Source organism: Rhinatrema bivittatum, chromosome 3, assembly GCF_901001135.1.
Source record: "Rhinatrema bivittatum chromosome 3, aRhiBiv1.1, whole genome shotgun sequence".
Lineage (NCBI taxonomy): Eukaryota > Metazoa > Chordata > Amphibia > Gymnophiona > Rhinatrematidae > Rhinatrema > Rhinatrema bivittatum.
Window position 1 is genome coordinate 410,006,652 of NC_042617.1, and position 19,499 is coordinate 410,026,150.

At 47.7% G+C, this 19,499-nt stretch overlaps 1 protein-coding gene across 7 annotated transcripts in view; it reads right to left on the reverse strand.

Annotated features, from left to right (window-relative positions):
• PRIM2 (DNA primase subunit 2) overlaps positions 1–19,499 on the reverse strand; it is a 608,800-nt gene that overhangs the window by 535,107 nt on the left and 54,194 nt on the right. The window lies entirely within an intron of this gene.

Below are 19,499 nucleotides of genomic sequence, written 5' to 3' on the forward strand. Positions count from 1 at the left end.
GTTAAGGTGAGCACGTCTCTATATTTCCCTTTGCACCATTTGTCGCCATATTGCTTGCAGCAGACACTAGGCCTTCTGCCTTCAGAGCAGAAAATTGCTTCAGATCATTTTGTAGACATACAGTAAATTAAGCTCCCAATCTTAATTCAGTATCAATTGCCAAGGAAAAAATATCAGTCCAAAACTCTAAACAGGGTTTTATGCAATATACCGGTGAGGAGCTGATCTCTCACACTGCCAACCTGGTTGCTGACATCACTTCCACTTGATAAAGCAAAATTGCTTACCTTGTAATAGGTGTTATCCCAGGACAGCAGGATGTAGTCCTCACATATGGGTGACATCGGTAATGGAGCCCTATGTACAGAAAACTTCTTTAAAAGTTTCTATGAAACTTTTGAATGGCACCGGAGTGTCTACTGAGCATGCCCAGCATGCCATGATATTCCCTGCCACAGGGGTCTCCCTTCAGTCTTGTTTTGTAGCAATAAGCGTTAGCCAAAAATCTACCTTATAAATGGCCTGTGACCGACGGCCCGCAAATGCGCAGTAGAGCGCAGCTCTACTGCGCATGTGCGGGCAAGGATGTCGATCAGAAAAAAAAATGGCGGTGGGGCCGCAGGAGCGGGAGGAGAAGCAGTGGCGCCGCGCGCGCGCGCGGTGCCGCTGCTTCTCCTCCCCAGATCTGCCGGCAGATCTCGGGGGGGGGGGGGTGTCACTCCCGCGCCCCCCCCACCGAGATCTGCCGGCAGATCTCGGGGGGGGGGTGTCACTCCCGCGCCCCCCCCACCGAGATCTGCCGGCAGATCTCGGGGGGGTCACTGCCGCGCGCGCGGGAGTGACCCCCCCCCCCCGAGATCTGCCGGCAGGAGCGGGAGGAGTTAATGGAGCCGGGTGAGGGTTGCGGGAAGTCGCGCTTACGGCGCCGGGAGGAAATGGAGGTGGGTGAAGGGAGGGAGGGAGGGAGAGGGGGACTGAGTGAGTGGGAGGGAGGGAGAGGGGGGACTGAGTGGGAGGGAGTGAGGGAGAGGGGGGACTGAGTGAGAGGAGAGGGAGGGTGGAGAGGAGTGGGTGGGGGAGGGGGGTGGTGAAGAGTGAGGGGAGAGAGAATGAGGGGGAGGTGAGAGACAGAGGGATGTAGCCCGTTTTAACGGGCTTTACGGCTTGTAAAATAATAAAACGTAACGGACCCAACTCCGCGGGGTGGCGGGTGGGTTTCGTGAGGACTACATCCTGCTGTCCTGGGATAACACCTATTACAAGGTAAGCAATTTTGCTTTATCCCAGGACAAGCAGGATGCTAGTCCTCACATATGGGTGATTAGCAAGCTAGAGGCTGAGTCATTTTGTGCTGAAGTAACAGTGAGGTATTGTTGTTGAAATGAATCAGCCGAAATCACAGCAGGTTGGATGTAGAAGGAGTTGGGATTACACTGGAAACAAGTTCTTTAAGACGGATTGTCCATAGGCTGAATCTTGTCTTCCTTCTTTGTCTAAGCAGTAGTGAGCTGCAAAGGTATGAAGAGAACTCCATGTTGCTGCTTTGCAAATGTCCAGAATAGGTACAGAGCGTAGGTGTGCTACTGAAGTTGACATCGCTCTTACTGAGTGTGCTTTTACTCGCCCTTGAAGAGTAAGGCCTGCTTTTTCATAACAAAATTGTATGCAATCTGCTAACCAGTTTGACAGAGTATGCTTACCCACTGCTTTACCTGGTTTGTTTGGATCATAGGATACAAACAGCTGACTGGACTTTCTTTGGGCTGTAGTGCAGTTTAAATAGAAAGACAATGCACGCTTACAGTCCAAAGTGTGTAAGGCTCTTTCTCCTTGGTGAGAGTGAGGCCTAGGAAAGAATGTAGGTAAAACTATGGATTGGTTCAAGTGAAATTCTGTGACAACCTTAGGAAGGAATTTAGGATGTGTCCTGAGGACTACCCTGTCATGGAGGAACTTTGTAAAAGGTTCGTATGTGACTAGTGCTTGTAGTTCACTGACCCTTCTGGCTGATGTAATGGCTATGAGAAATACCGTTTTCCAAGTAAGGTATTTAAGGTCACAAGTATTTATGGGTTCAAAAGGAGAACGCATAAGTCTAGTTAGCACTACGTTCAGATCCCATTGTATACTTGGGGAATGAACTGGAGGTTTAATGTGAGTTAGGCCTCTCATGAATTTACTGACGAGAGGCTGTGTGGAGATAGATGCATCTCCCAGCTTGTTATGATAAGCTGAGATTGCACTTAAGTGTACCCTTACAGATGATGTCTTAAGACCAGAGTCTGAGAGGTGGTAAAGGTAATCTAGTAGCGAGGCAGTGGGGCAAGTGAAAGGATCTAAATCTTTCTGAGTGCACCACAAAGTAAACCGTTTCCATTTGTAGGAATAATTCTTTCTAGTGGAAGGTTTACGGGAAGCTATCAGCACTTGAGATATAGCGGTTGGAAGGTGGAGTGGCTGTAAGATCAAGCTTTCAACATCCATGCTGTCAGGGACAGGGATTGAAGGTTGGGATGGCGCAACTGACCCTGTTCCTGAGTTATGAGATTGGGAGCTACTCCTAGGCGAATTGGATCCCTGACTGAGAGATCTAGCAGTGTGGGAAACCATACTTGTCGAGGCCAATATGGGGCTATGAGTATCATAGTTCCCTTGTCCTGCTGTAGTTTCACTAATGTTTTGGTTATGAGTGGTATCGGTGGATACGCGTATAACAGGCCTGAATTCCAATGGCGAGCAAACGCGTCCTTTGGTAGGCTGTTCTGCTACCAGAGGAGAGAGCAGTAATTGTTCAAAGATGCAAAGAGATCTATCATCAGTTGACCCCAGCGTTGAAAAATCTTGGATGCTATTGCTGGGTCCAAGGACCATTCGTGCGGTTGGAACTGACGACTGAGGCGATCCGCTACTGTGTTGTGGATGCCTGCTAGGTAGGTGGCCCGTAGAAGAATTGAGTGTGTCAGGGCACAGTCCCAAATCTGTGCTGCTTCTTGACAAAGGAGGTAGGAACCTGTACCGCCCTGTTTGTTGATGTACCACATGGCTACTGTGTTGTCCGTTTGGATCAGAACAGTCTTGTGCGATAGGCAGTCCTTGAACGCATGTAGCGCATAGCGTATAGCTCGAAGCTCCAGGAAGTTTATTTGAAAAGAGGCTTCGAGCTGTGTCCACTTGCCCTGTGTTTTTAGATGACCAATGTGTGCTCCCCACCCTAAGGTGGATGCATCTGTAGTCAAAGTCACTTGTGGAACTGGCTGCTGGAAAGGTAGGCCTTTGAGCAGGTTGTCCATTGATGTCCACCAGAGGAGTGCAGATCTTAGATCTGGTGTGATATGAATGGGAGTGGACATTGGTTGAGTGGCTTGTATCCACTGTGCTTTGAGCGTCCATTGTAGTAGTCGCATGGTCAATCTGGCCATGGGAGTGACATGAACTGTGGAAGCCATGTGCCCTAGAAGAATGAGGCACTGGTGAGCTGTTACCTGGAATTGTTTGCGAAGATTGTGAGTCAACAGGACAAGTGTTTGAGCATGGTCTCTTGGAAGAAAAGCTGTTGCTATTGAAGTGTTCAGTTCTGCACCTATGAATTGTATCAGATGAGTTGGTGACAGATGGGATTTCTGGTAGTTGATGAGAAATCCCAAGGAGTGAAGCACTTGAATGGTGAGCTTGAGAGAAGTGAGAGCTCCTTCTTTTGATTGACTCTTGATGAGCCAATCGTCCAGGTAAGGGAACACATGCACCTTTTGCTTGTGGAGGTGTGCCACTGCTGCAGCCATGCACTTTGTGAATACTCGTGGTGCTGATGCAAGGCCGAATGGCAGCACTCTGTATTGAAAATACTGATCCAGTACCCGAAAGCGCAGGTATTGGCGATGAGGAGGAAAGATGGGAATGTGAGCGTATGCATCTTGAAGATCCAGAGAGCAGAGCCAATCTCCCCTTTGAAGAAGAGGCAGAATGGTGCCTAGGGATACCATTCTGAATTTTTCTTTTCTTAGGAATTTGTTGAGATTTCTGAGGTCTAGAATGGGTCGAAGGCCTCCTGTTTTCTTTGGAATGAGGAAATATCTGGAGTAGAATCCTCTGCCCTTTTGAGGCCCAGGGACTGGTTCTATGGCCCTGGCTCTCAGAAGGGTGGATAATTCTGTTTGAAGAATTATGGAATGTTGATTTATTGTGTACGAGTGAAGTGGTGGATTTTCCATTGGGATAGTTAAGAAATCCAGCCTGTAACCGTGAGTCATGATGGATAACACCCACTGGTCGGTGGTGATGGAGGTCCAATTGTTGTGGAAGTACTGTATGCGACCTCCTACTGGTGTTTCCGGAAACGGGTTGATGTGGCTGCTGCTCTCTGGGGCTTTTCAGAAACCAGAAGTAGTTGTTGTTTGTGGAGGTGGCTGAGGTCTTGCTGCCCTTTGCCTAGGCTGTTGGCGTTGTGTTGGGCGGTTAGCCCTTGGCCTACCTGCTGGGGGGTAGTATCGACGTGGACGGTAGTACGTTCGGCGAGTGTCACGCCTGGGATACTTTCTGGAAGAAACTTGAGTTTCTTGAGGTTGAGAGGATAATTGTTTTAAGGTCTCGGTGTGGTCCCTTAAGGTTGCCACAGCTTCCTTAATCTTGTCCCCAAAGAGGTTATCCCCCAGACATGGTAGATCCGACAAATGCTCCTGAACCTCTGGGCGAAGATCAGAGGCCTTCAGCCAAGCCCACCTTCTCGCAGCTATACCCGATGCTGACAATCTTGCTGCTGTCTCAAAGCAATCATAAGTTGCTCGAACTTCATGCTTGCCCGAGTCAAGGCCCTTGTGTATAATATTTTGGAATGACTCTTGAAACTGCTCTGGAAGAGAAAGAGAGAGTTCCTGAACCTGTTTCCACAGGTTCCTTTGGTACTGGTTCATGTAGAGCTGGTAAGAAGAAATTTTTGAGACCAGCATGGAACCCTGAAAAATCTTTCTTCCTAAGTTGTCCAGGAATCTACTTTCTTTCCCAGGCGGTAGGGAAGCATGGGACTTTTGTCTTTTTGCTTTCTTTTGGGCAGATTCAACCACCACTGATTGGTGAGGCAGTTGAGATCTCTGGAATCCTGGAGTAGGCTGTACAAGGTAAGTGGCTTCAGCCCTCTTGTTCACCGCTGGTACAGAACTTGGGTGCTCCCAAATCCTGTGCTGTAATTCCTGGAAGACTTCGTGAACCGGGATTGCCAACATTTCTTTGGGAGGGTCCACAAATTGTAGGACTTCCAAAGTCTTTTGCCTCTCATCCACCTCTGTTTGGATAGGAAAAGGGATGGTGTCCGCCATTTCCTTAACGAAATTAGTAAATGAGAGGTCCTCAGGTGGAGATTTTCTATGGTCATCCGGTGGAGAGGGCTCTGAGAATAATTCTTCATCCGAAGAATACTCAGAGGTAGAGTCCCCAGGATCATGATGTGGTATGTGGTAAGAAACTGGGTCACTAGGATGTGGTGGCACAGGTGAACGAGGCCTAGAAGGCCTTGGTACTCCTGATGGGCCTGGAACTGGGTCCAGTGGTAAATGCCTTGGTACTCCAGATGGCCCTGGAACTGGATCCTGTGGTAATTGTTTGGTAAGGATATCCAAGAGTGAGTCCAGTTTGTTAAAGACCGGATGTAGCATGGTGACATCCCCAGGAGGAACCGGCGCTGGCGTTGCTGGCACCAAGGAAGGGATCGGTAGAGGCGTATGCGGCATCGGTGACTGTACCGGGGTAGGAATCGTCTCCGGTTCCGCTGCCATCGTCGGTGACCTCGGAATCGACAGAATGGGCATCGATGGTGATGGCACCGGCATCGATGGTGGAATCGCCTCACGTAGCGCTTGTTGCACCGCTTGACGTATGAGGGAGTCAAGTTCCACTCTCACAGCTGGTGGAAACAGAGCAGCTGTGGAGGGAGGCGGTGGAGGCGATGCCGATACCCCCTCAGAGCCCTGAGGAGGTTCGGAACCCGGCACCGATATCGGTGGGGAACGCCCTGCAGTAGGCCTTGGAGCCTGTCTCCGTCTGGGTTTTCTTTGCCGGAGAGGCCGTACCTGTGGAAGTCTCTTCGGCCACCGTATCCTGTCGCCGTCGATGGCGATGCTTCTCCTTTTGTTTGTCGCTTCCAGAAGTCGATGCTTTCGATGATATCGACTGGGATGAAGCTGAGGCGTCTCCCGCCTCCGGATGTTTTTTCTTCATCATAAGCTGACGAACGGAAGCCGATGGAGAAGACTGCGTTGAAGTCAATGCCCGTGGAAGCAGTTGTATGGAAAAAAGCTGCTCCATTTTCTCAGCCCTCAGACGACGACCTTTACTGGTCATTTCAGCACAAGACTTGCACGTTTGAATGTTGTGGTCTTTGCCTAAGCAAAGAACACATTCAAAATGCGGGTCGGTAATAGACATAGTTCTTGTGCAGTTTGGGCACTTTTTGAAGCCGGAGGCCATGGCGCCGGATAGCCGTCGACGGCAAAAACCCCCAAAATTATCGCTCCCAGCCGGGAATCGATAACAGAAAAAAGTTACCGCCGGTAATAAAATGGAAAAACCCCTGCGGCTGATCAAATTTTTCCGAATTTTTTACAAGGTGAAAATCACCTCAAGACTCCTATTAACCCGCGATGCTAACGGCTTCGCGGAAAAACGAAGACTGAAGGGAGACCCCTGTGGCAGGGAATATCATGGCATGCTGGGCATGCTCAGTAGGCACTCCGGTGCCATTCAAAAGTTTCATAGAAACTTTTAAAGAAGTTTTCCGTACATAGGGCTCCATTACCGATGTCACCCATATGTGAGGACTAGCATCCTGCTTGTCCTGGGATAATGCACATTTTGATCTCAAGTTGTTCTGCCCTTGGTTGGTGTCCACATTACAGAATTTGAAATGCAACAACATACCACAGAAGTCAAATCCAAACTAGTTAAAAAAAAAAGAAAGAAAGAAAGAAAGAAACGTACAATGAAATCTCTGGAAAGTCAGAACACATTGTGATGTCAAGGATTTTGAACTCTGCCCTGTTGGTGGTCAGCAGTCGTAACCCTACACAAATTTCTCTACCAAACAGGGAACCTAGGCATCATGAAATGTTCACTATCTTAATATTAGCAATATTGTACCGCTAAAGGGAGAAAAACTAATATGTGGCACAGCCCATGTTGCAGTGTAGTCAAAGAAACCGAAAATGAAAACCAGCTTTAGTTGTTCTCACCATAACTGTTAGTTAAAAATGAGTCGAGATCTACTATCCCAGAACAAAAGCTGACAGAATCAGACAGCCCAGCATTTTGGACAGGCAAAATTACCAGAACTACAGGGAAGCAAGCACTTGTGAATTGCCATACTAAGTGAGACCACATGTCCATCAAACCCAGCATCCAGTCTCTAACAGTAGTCAATCCAGGTCACGAGTACCCAGCAAGATCCCAAAGAATACATCAAATCCTTCTTACTCATAACCCAGGATAAGGAGTGGACCTTCCCAAGTCTACATGGCTAATAATGGTTTATGGACTTTTCCCAAACTCTTTTAGATCCCAACGTTCCACAAGTGGAACATTTTTTTAAATGATTTTAATTACTCCAAACCTAAAGAAAATCAAATTTTCAACCATTTAGCTTGAGAGTATAGAACTTGAACAGTCTAAATCCAAAAATGTGATGTTCCTAGATGAATACTCTTAAAGATATGAATATGCAAAGTAGGTCAAAAACTGAAGTTTTGACATAGTTTGACCTTTTCACCTTTTGGTATGATACTGAGTGTCAATAAAGGACTTGTGTGATATATTCAAGTTCCCAAGGGTTTTCTGATCATATTGGCATAAATCTTTCTTTTGTAGGTAAGATACAAATTGATCAGCACCAATTTATGTTTGCATGTTCCACATGTGGAACGTTGGTATCTTTGTGGTCCAAAATATATACATTTTTGAAAAATGAATAAAATGCAAAAAACGGTTCACAAATATTTAAAAAAATGGTAAATTACATATAATCCCATGCTCTCTCTCATGCATACACATACACACAGACTTCTCATTCTCATGCTCTCTCTCAAGCACATACACAGGCTTCACTCCCATGCTCTCTCTCTCTCTCTCTCTCTCAAACATACATACACACAGGCTTATCACTCCCATACACTATATGAGGAATCTTACTCTCTCCTGGGCCTCCATCTCAGGATGCAAGGGTGCAAGGACTGAGCACAACAGGCTTGCGTCGGTCGTCCTCTTCTCAAGCCGCGGGAGACTAGCTCCGCCACTGCGTCCTCTTCTCGGGCCCCGCGAGACTAGCTCCGTGACGGCGTCCTCTTCTCGGGCCCCGCGAGACTAGCTCCACGACGGCGTCCTCTTCTCGGGCCCCGCGAGACTAGCTCCGCGACGGCGTCCTCTTCTCGGGCTGCACGGGCGAGACTAGCTAGTTTACTATGAGATGGTCTAGGTGAACTGATGAAGGACTGCGTGAACTAGCAGAGGTAGCAGCAAACTGGCAATTCCAAATATGCGTGTAAATAAGTATTTTCAAAATGGTATAACTGCATACTTTACAGAATGCATGCCTCAACATTTATTTCTGGGTGTTTTTTCCTGCAGTGTCATGATTTCATGCATAAAATGTATCTTTTTAAAATGGGTAGAGAAAATATGCATTTTCTTGTTTTGGAAATATATACACAAACTGAAACATATGTATTAGGGGATGTTCATGAATTAAGCAAATCCTTTTGTTTAATTTGTTTGAAACCATAAAAAAAAGATACCGGTTGGAACTAGGCAGTATGTTACAAGAATTACCTAAAATAAAGAATTTTTGAAAAAGTAAATTTTGACTCCTGTTGATCCCAACGTTCCACTAGTGGACATGCGTTTTGACTCCTGTTGATCCCAACGTTCCACTAGTGGACATGCGTTTTTCTCAAAAACCCATAGTCAGATTTCCTTGAAAAAATGTTTATACCATATTTGGGTCTAGTTAAGTAAAATATGTAAAAAGGGGCATCAAGAAATAAGTCCTTCAATGAGCGGGATCTACACATCTACACTAACTGCTTTCATAAAATCCTCGGGTAACAAATTCCTTAATTTAATTGAGCATGGAGTGAAAAATATACTTTGACTCAGTTTAAATGCACTATCTATTAGCTTCATGGAGTGTTCTCTAACACTAATGGAAAGGGCAAATAACTGATTCCTTTTTACCCACTTTGCCCCACTCATGACTTTATAAAATCTGTCATCACCTCAATCAGATGAGAGAAAATGAAATTTGAAACATCAGCTCAAACATTTTAATCTGATTTCTACAAAAAATATATGGGTCAAACTGATGCAATGTACATTGAATATCTTGCTTTAATACATTAAATATACACTTCAAATTAGAACAGTGCACATTGGATATCTACTTCAGAATAGAGAAGTACACATCTGATATCTTACCTAAACATATTTAATATAATGTGCACAAAAATATTAAATGTATATAAGATATATAATTCAATACCACACTACACACAACTAAAAAATACATATGCTCTAAAAACAAACAAAAAAAAACACACACATGATCAGACCCATATGATGGTAAGACTAAATTGTCACTCACACAACCATCCCTCATCACTCCCTTTTCCAGATTATTTATAAAAATAAAGCACCGGTCCCAGTCCAGATCCCAGGGGCACTCCACTATTTACCTTTCTCCATTGAAAGAAATGACTATTCACTCCTACAGTGATGACACAGATGACTATTCCCGTGACTGGTGGAGCCGCCCTGCAAGATCTACAAGACAGAAAACTTGGTGTACCTCAAGAGGGTGTTTGAGGTCTCAGCTTTGGGGTTAAGAGCTGCAGTATGTAGCTCCCTCACACAATGGGCCGGTCTCCGATGGGTTCAACAACTGCTCAGTGCGCAGGAGCTTCCTCCTGAGGAAGCGCAGCAGGCGGAGCGGCTGGAAGGCGAAATAGTTTATGGAGCCGATGCCCTCTATGATCTTCTCCGGGTGCTGGCCAGGTCCATGGTTTCAGCAGTAGCGGCTCAGTGCCTCCTCTGGCTCAGAAATTGGTCAGCGGATTCCTCTTTCAAGGCACAGTTGGGGTCTCTAACCTTTAAACGGAAGTTGCTCTTTGGCAATGATCTGGAAGAGATCATCAAGTTCCTTGGAGAGAATAAGGTCCATAAGCTTCTGGAAGATCGTTCACGGACTTCCAGTTCTATCAGAAGCTGTTTCAAGGGTCAACGGTGTTTTCGTCAATCAAGACCGCCTGCGCACAGATCGCCTGCCTCTCGTTCCCAGTCCTGGTCTCATTCCTTTCGTGGCAGGAGGCCAGCCAGGGATAGCCTCGCTCAGGAAGCAGCTTCCAAATCTTCACAATGAAGGCCTACCGGCCCACTCCTTGATCCCAAATTACCAATTACTTGATCCTAGTTACCAATCTACAATAGGACATTGCCTAAAGCTCTCTCTCTAATTTCTTGTTGAACCTCTCATGAGGGACTTTGACACATGTCTATGACTACCCAGATGTCAGTAATTTTGTTCTTCAGAACAGATTCAACCATTCTGCCCAGTACCAACATCAAACTCGCTAGTCTGTAGTTCTTGGGTCACCCTTGGAACCCTTTTTGAAAATGGCCATTGCATTGGCCACCCACCATTCCTCAGGTACAGCAGCTGATTTGAATGAACAGTTGTATTATGTGATAGGGCAGTATGAAAATAGTGTTAAATAACAACACTCTAAAATTTCATTTTTGAGGGTTTTTTTTCAGAACTGTGGAGCGTATACCATCTGATCCTGGTCATATGTTACTCATTAGTTTGTAAATTTGCTCTATTACATCTCAGTTCACTGTGATTTGCTTCAGTTCCTTTGAATCTTCACCCTCAAAAGAGTTATTTCCGGCATAGGCATCTTCCTGATACCCTACTCTAGTGGTGCTGATAAAAATCTTCCTCCACTCGAGCGGGATAATGGTGAACTCCTACGCTTCCGACAGAATGGGACTCCTACATCACCCAGGGAAACATGACTGAAGGTGCAGTCTTTGTCATAAGAACATAAGATTGTTGTTATTATGTGTGTTTTAGTGGATCCTTGGGTGCTGTGGAGATGACCACGCCCATGGGGAGGAGCCCCGTGAGGAGCCACAGCACTGGGCTAGACTCTATACACAAAACACCGGAGTTGAACTCTTATTATACAGCTTGAAGCTGTATAATAAGCCACCAGGTGGCAGTGGTGAGTTGTAGTCTCAGGGACCTCGACAGAGGGAGCCTTCTCTCCTAGGTGACATCAGGAGATTCCGCAGCAAGGAGTTACTGTGGATGAGACAGATGAGATATTAGAGTACTCACTCGATGTTAGCTGTTATGGATGCGATTCCACCAGATAGCTGTTGTAGGTACAGGCACTGAGGCAGGGAGAGCAGGCCCACGAGGAGCAAGTACCTGTTCCCTAAATGGCACCTGAAAGTAGAACAGAGGGCCCCCGAGGAGCGGGTACCCAAGTTAGTAGCAAACCCCGAAGGGCAGAAGGAAAGCTTCCTGCAGGCAGCAGGGAAGCAGCAGAGTAGCGGAGACAGGAACAGTACAAGTCTATTTGAGCCTTTGCCAACTCAATGAGCTAGCAATCTTGAGAAGTAGATATACCCGGATTGACGTGACGTCAGCTGAGGGAACGCCCTCGAGGTTCACGCTACTGGGCGTACTTAGACGTGGGTTGCGCGCGTGCACGTACCCTAGTAGGTACCTGGGAGGAGCAATGGCATACGGCTGCACCATAGCCGTTCTGGGGACGCCAGAGAGGTCGGCTTGACGACGCTGCGGTAGTCATCTTGCCCAGGTAAGCGGGAGGAGCTGAGATAGGAGTGCAACAAGCGGGGCGAAGCTGTCGAAGACGGACAGACGCAACAAAGATATGCCTTACTGAGTCAGACCAAGGGTCCAGCAAGCCCAGTATCCTGTTTCCAACAGTGGCAAGTACCCAAACATTAGATAAATCACAAGCTACTATTGTTTATTAATTGCTGTATCAGTTTATGGATTTTTCCTCTAGGAACTTATCCAAACCGTTTTAAACCCAGTTACACTAACTGCTATAACCACACCCTCTGGCAATGAATTCCAGAGCTTAACTATGTGTTGAGTGAAAAAGAATTTTCTTCAATTTGTTTTAAATGAGCTACTTGCTAACTTCATGGAGTGCCCCCTGGTCCTTCTATTTTCCATTCTTAGGAGCCTCTCATGCAAGACTTTGTCGAACACCTTCTGAAAATCCAAATACATCACATCTACCAGTTTACTTTTGTCCACATGTTTAGTCACCCCTTCAAAAAAAAAAAAAAAAATGTAGGAGATTTGTGAGGCAAGACTTCCCTTCAGTAAATCCATGTTGGCTGTGTCCCAAACTATGTTTATCTAAATGTTTTGTGATTTTAATCTTTATAACAATTTCCACGATTTTTCCCGGCACTGAAGTCAGGCTCACTGGTCTATAGTTTCCCGGATCAGCCCTGGAGCCCTTTTTAAACATAGGGTTACATTGGCCACCCTCCAGTCTTCAGGTACATCAAATGATTTTAATGATAGGTTACAAATTAAATGAAATAGGTCTGAATTTTAATTTTTTAGTTCTTTCAAAACCCTGGGGTGAATACCATCTGGTCCAGGTGATTTACTACTCTTTAGTTTGTCAATCAGTCCTACCACATCTTCCAGGTTTACCATGATTTGGTTCAGTTCATCTGAATCATCACCCATGAAAACCTTCTCCAAAACAGGTATCTCTCAAACGTCCTCTTCAGTAAACACCAAAGCAAAGAAATTGTTTAATCTTTCCTGGCTGCTGCATCTAGCCTGCCACCTTATCGCTTTTTGCTGCTGCTGCCGCCATCGGGGTAATGTAGGTAAAGCCTTTGCATTATCCTTCTCCTCTACTGCGTGCTCCACATGGCAGCAGCTCATGGGAAGGAAGATGGCTGATGGGGAAGGCCACATCCCAGAGACGAGAAAGCCATGAGGCTCAGCCAGCACATCAGCCAGGAGCTGGGGAAAGCAAGTGAAGAGGAGGTGGGAGTCCGAGAAGACAGGCAAGCCAAGGCATCATCGCAGCACACGGACCGGTCCAGGGGCTGGGAGCGGGGAGCAGAACGTGCTAAGCAGACTCCAGTTTGGCAGCAGCATGCTACAAGGACAAAAGATTGTATCTTTTTTCTCTGACTCCTCCTCACTCCACATTCTGGTTAAGAGGCACTCTGAGTCACCCACCACACTGCTCCCTTTGTGGGGGAAATTTTCAAGAGTGATTATGAATCAACTAAATACATTCCTGGACAGTATCAATGCTCTCCACCCAAGGCAATCAGGTTTTCAGAGCATATACAGAACTGAAACAGCTCTCTGAGCATTATTTCATGAGATTAAAACTAGAACAGACGTTGCTAAGGAAGTACATGGTTCTAATTTATATGTCTGCAGCATTTTACACAATAGATCACAAACTGTTATAGAAACATCTTTCTGATGTAGGGTTAAGTGTAACTGTATTTTCTTGGTTTAACAGTTTTTATCAAATTAGCTGGGATCAAGCTGACTCTAAACCTAGATCATTATGCTGTGGAGTTCCACAAGGTTCAGTGGTTAGCCCTAGTGCTATTAAATCTGTATCTGGTCCCATGGGCCCCTGTAATTCAACTTCCCTGTACGTACCAGGATCAGTCCAAACTCCTGGGTTTTGCCCCCCCTCTAGCAGATGGAGACAGAAGTTTACAAAAACAAAACTCCGCCTATATCTAGGCTGGTGCCACCTACAGTCTGGCAGTATTCTTCTGTCTCCTAGCAGGTGGAGATGGTGCAAAACCTACAGTCTGTATAGGGCCTAAATTTAGGTGTTTTAAAAAAAAAAAAAAAAAAAAAAAAGAAAGGTTAGCTAGAAGGTAGGTGTTGTGTTTCAGGAGGGGAAGGACTGCAGAGGCTTGCCTGCTGGTCCCAGTCCCCGCCTCCCAGGGGAGGGTAGGGTCCTGAGGGGCCCATTCCCCCTGGTAGAGGCTGCCAAGGAGTGGGGGAGCCCCATATACCGGCACTTACAGGTCTGGGGGTGACACCGGGGTTCCCGGCTCACTCCCCCCAGCCGGCTCAGGATCAGAGGTAAAGTCTTTAAAAAAAAAAAAAAAAAGTGAACCTGTTTGTGTGTGTGCTCTGTTCCGGTCGGTTTTCTCCCTCCCTCGGGGTGACTGGTGGCGCGGCGATCAGGGGAGGGCTCGGGGGAATTTTTTTTTTTCTTCTTCGCGGGCTTCCCCTTCCCGCTCCGCGGCGACATCATGCCCAGGCAGGCTGCTTGCAGGGCCTGCGGGTCCGCGGCAGCGCGGCTGTCGCGAGACAGCCTGTGCTCCAGATGTGTGGGCGGCGGAGAGGGAGGATCGGTGTCGGGGGCCCGGAGGGGTAAACAGTCGCGCGCTGGGTCCTCAGCGGCGGTCTCAACGTTCTCGGAGCGGTCGTCTTCGGCACTGCCGGGGGCGGCCGCCATTTTGAGCGCGTTTTCGGCGGGAACAGCGGCCATTTTCTCGGCGCGGACAGCCGAGACAAGCGAGGGCCTACGAGTCAGCGGGGAGTTTGTGGACCCGCCGCGTTTGTCCCCCCAGCAGAGGCCTGCGGGGGGGGGGGGGGGGGGGGGGACAGGCCAGCAGGGGCCAGGGCGCTTAGTGAGGATTCCCCCGGGGAAGGGGGTGACGAGGAAGGTTCCTCGGACTCCTCTTAATTCACAGTTCGTACTGCTCATGCACAAGGCCTTTAAGGCCCGGCGCCTGGCCAGAAAAAGGACACAAGGGACCCCTGCCTCTGAGACTGGGGCTCCGGCGGAGAAAGTCCCGAAGCCCGGTCCGGGGGATGGGGGCCGGCTCGGGCCAGACCCCTTCGCTCCCGGGGGGCAGAGGGTCATCAGGACTCCTCTTCGGAGTCAGAGGAGCTAGAGGAGCCGGCGGAGGATCTGGAGTTTCCGTCCCAGCCCCCGAGGGGGGTTGAGGGGGACGGAGAGTCGGGGGCTAAAGGTTCCGGAGCACCCCATGGAGCTGAGGGGGATGATCCGAAGGTAGTCAGGTTATTCCGGAAGGATGAGTTAGGACCCCTCATTCCGGAGATCCTGGGGGAGCTGGGAATTCTGCTCCCACAGGTGGAGTCTCGTCTTGGACAGACTGATCCGGTCGTCTTGGGGCTCCGGGGTCCGCCTTCGGCCTTTCCGTTGCACTTCTCGGCCTCGGATTTACTTTTTAAGGAGTGGGATACTCCGGTTTTGGGCCTGAAAGTGGCAAAAGCCATGGATAAGTTATATCCACTGCCAGAGGACGTTCTGGAGCTTTTGCACCTGCCGAGAATTGATTCGGCGGTAGCAGCGGTAACGAAGAAGACCACCATCCCAGTGACTGGAGGTACGGCACTTAAGGATATACAGGATAGGAAGTTGGAAGTTCAACTGAAGCGCATCTTTGAGGTTTCGGCATTGTGAATCCGTGCGGCGATTTGCAGTAATTTTTCTTTGAGAGCAGGTCTTCACTGGGCGCAACAGCTTTTGGCCAATGAGTCCCTGTCATCGGACGAGGTGCGGCAGGCAAGTCGGTTGGAAGCTGTCATCGCCTATAGTGCGGATGCTTTTTATGATCTCCTGCGCACTTCCGCAAGAACTATGGTCTCAGCGGTGGCGGCACAGCGGCTGCTGTGGCTCCGTCATTGGGTTGCGGATGGCACCTCCAAGGCTCGGTTGGGTTCCCTCCCCTTTAAGGGGAAGTTGCTGTTTGGCAAGGAGTTGGAGGACCTGATTGAATCCTTGGGGGGAGAATAAGGTGCACCGCCTACCGGAGGATAGGCCACAATACAGGGGGGCTCCAGCCTCTCGTCCTCGGTTTCGCTGCGGTCGTAGGCCACGGACGTCTCGGGGATCGAGCTCTTCGTTTCGTCACAGTGCTACCCATCAGCAATCGTATTCTCAGTCCTTTCGTGGGCGCCGTTTCGGCCATCTGGGAGCCAGTCAGACTGCGCAGGGCGGTAAGCCAGCACAATGATGTGAGGCCGGTCCATTCCCCCGTTCCCAAGATTGACGGCAGGTTAAGCCGGTTTTACGAGGAATGGACCAGAATCAAGTCGGATCAGTGGGTACTAGAGGTGATAAGACACGGCTACGCGTTAGATTTTTCGCACCGCCCGTCCCGGTGTCCCCTTGCGGTTTTTCAGAAAAACGTCGGGCGGTGCGGGCGACTCTGGCTCGGCTACGCGATCTCGGGGCCATAGTGCTGGTCCCTCCCGACGAGCTCCGAGCGGGCCGTTATTCCATTTATTTTGTAGTACCCAAGAAGGAGGGAACGTTTCGTCCCATTCTCGACCTGAAGAGTGTCAACAAGTGTCTAAGGATTCCGCGGTTTCGGATGGAAACGTTGCGGTCCGTAATTGCGTCTGTGAGGAAGGGGGAGTTTCTGGCCTCTCTGGATCTCACGGAGGCATACCTTCACATTGGCATTCAGCAGGAGCACCAACGGTTTCTCCGGTTTGCGGTAATGGGGCAGCATTACCAGTTTCAGGCGCCTGCTCTGAGCACCCCTTCTCCAAACCCTGTCGACCCTGGCGCTTTCACATCCAAACGATAGTGCCGGGCAAAAGTGTGGACCGATTTCCAGGTGGCCGCCCTACAGATCTCCTCTGTAGGTATATGGTGGCATTCCGCCCAGGAAGCAGCCTGGGCGCGAGTAGAGTGGGCTCTCAGCCCCGCGGGCAACGACCTCCCTTGTAACAGATACGCCGACCGAATGGTTTCTTTCAACCACCGAGCAATCGTAGTCTTGGAGGCCGCCTTACCCCGCCTTGAACCACCATAGAGCACGAATAGGTGGTCGGATTCCCTGAAGGCATTTGTGACTTCCAAATAATGTAGCAGCGCGCGTCACACATCTAACTTACGAAGATCCTTAGCCATAGGGTCCGAAGACTGCACCTACCCAAAAGATGGCAACTCTACCGTCTGATTCACGTGGAACGAAGAAACCACCTTGGGTAAAAAAGACGGTACCGTCCGCAATGAGATACCCGAATCCGAAATCCGCAAAAAAGGCTCCAGACATGACAGAGCCTGAAGCTCAGAAATCCGTCGTGCCGATACAATGGCCACCAAGAATACCACCTTTAGAGTTAAATCCTTAAGCGTGACTCTGCGAAGGGGCTCAAAAGGTGCCGTACACAACGCTTTAAGGACAACATTCAAATTCCAAGACGGACAAGGCTGTCGAAATGGAGGGCTATTTCAACAAGTACTTAGGAAAAAAGTTAATTGAATTTCAGTTTCATCTTTCTTTTCAATAAAAGAAGTACAGCTGGGGTCTGATAATTTGTAGTTTTTTCTTCTTTGGTGTGTTGATTTTTATTTATTCACTGATTTTATTACAGTTTATACTATGATATATATATATATATATATATATTGAGTTTTACATATGTATGGTTTGGATTTGTGTACTTTATTGGATTATTATTTATATATGCTTTTTTATTGGAAACCTCTCTATGTTTAGAAAGCAGTATATTAAATAAACATAAGGCCCTCATCCATGCATTGAGACAAAGCTTGCCTCTGGGGTCCTGCACATGGAATGGGAGCATGTCAGACAATACAACCCTGGCGATTCTAGATTTCAATTTTCTACCCAAAATCCTAAAATTTAGCTTCCAGAGGTTTTCTCCCACTCCTTCCTATATCACTGGTACTCACATGTACCAAGATAGTCAGCTCTTCCCCAGCACTATCTAAAATCCTATCTAGGGGATGTACAAGGTCCGCCACCTTTGCTTCAGGCAGGCAAGTTATCCAGCGATCCTCACACCCACCAGCCACCCAGCTATCTACATTCCTAATGATCGAATCACCAACTTCAAATGTTATAACCCTTGTTTCCTGGGCACATGCCCCTGGAGAGACATCCTTGTTGCCAGAGAATATTGCATCATCTGACAGATAGGTCATCACTAAACCCAGTTAGAGAAGCAAAAGGTTCAAATGAAGGCTCATCCTGCCCAATCAGTAAAGTCACGAATTAAAACTTTTGCTGCAAGCAAAAAGAGAAAATCTAAAAGGGGACTAGCTTTTGTCACCCAAAAGACCTGGGTTTGATCTTCACTGTGACTGAGTTGGGGGAAGTCTCAGTCACTGCTCCACATCGACACAGTAGCTAGACTCAGGGTACCCATTAGCCAGGTTCTAGAGGAGGCCGTGGTTTGTGATTCCTATCCAAGGACTGGCACTGTGATAGCTGAGCTGAACTGGGCTGGAGAAATACAAGCAGGGAAACATCCCAGCTAGCAGCAAAGAAAGGCTCATGGTGCTGTAGCCCAATAGAGCTGGAAGCCCGAAAGAGGAGGAGAAGGAAACTGCTGTGCAACAAAAGGGGGAACAGTAAGAACAAAGGGGAGGATGGGTTTTGTACTGAAGAGAATCAGAAGCAAGCAGAGGTCTGAAGTTTTTACTCCGCATACATATCCAGAGAAGACAGCGATGGATTACACAAAGATAAACACATTACAATATGCTGATGAGAGAGGATCCATGGTACTGGTATAATTCAAAGTAGACAAAGATACAGAATCAGATGGATTACATCCCAGAGTACACCTCACACTTCTGTCAAATTATCACCTGAAACCAGAGGGTTTGCAAAAGATTGGAGAACATACACCTGCAGATGCTCCTATCCTTGTGGCGCACTAGTACAAATCTCTCGGTTTAGTACCAGTGGTGGGCAAAGTAATGGAAGCACCACTGAGGGACAGAATAATGCAGGACCTTGAAGCCAGTGGGTTACAGGATCATAGACAGACATCGATATCACAAGGGACAATCCTGCCAAACTTGACTGATTTCTTTGATGAGGCGCTCAGAGTAGATTCAGAGTTGCAGAGAAGGTCTATCTGGATTTCACTAAGGCCTTTGACACTGTCTCACAGGAAAGACAGGTGAGCAAGCTAGCAAGTTTGAGAGTTGGAAGAAAATATATAAACCAGGATTCAGAGAGACTGGTAATCAATGGGGTCCACCCTGGTGAAAGGATAGTGACAAGTAGGGTGCTAGGCCCAGGCCTTTTCAATGCCTTTATAAACAATGTCGCAGAAACTCTAGAAAAAAGGGTGCAGAGGATATGAAAATCTGTAAGAGTGGATAGGCCAAATAGCTCTTTGCTAAGTAAGCACCAACAGAACATAGAAACTGAATAGTTAGGTAGATGACATGAGGGCTTCTATCTCTTCAGCAGGGGCAACACAAGCCTCAGCTCACGGAGGGCACAATTTATCCCAAGTTCATTTGCTTCAGGTACTGAAAAGGAAGGCAAATAATTGGGTCACAAACTAACCAAGCACAAGGATTCACAAGTGGGAATCTGGAAGCAAACAAGGAGCATTTGCCACCACTCACTGCAAAACTATGCTGCATTTTGTAACCGCAATCTTTGTTTCC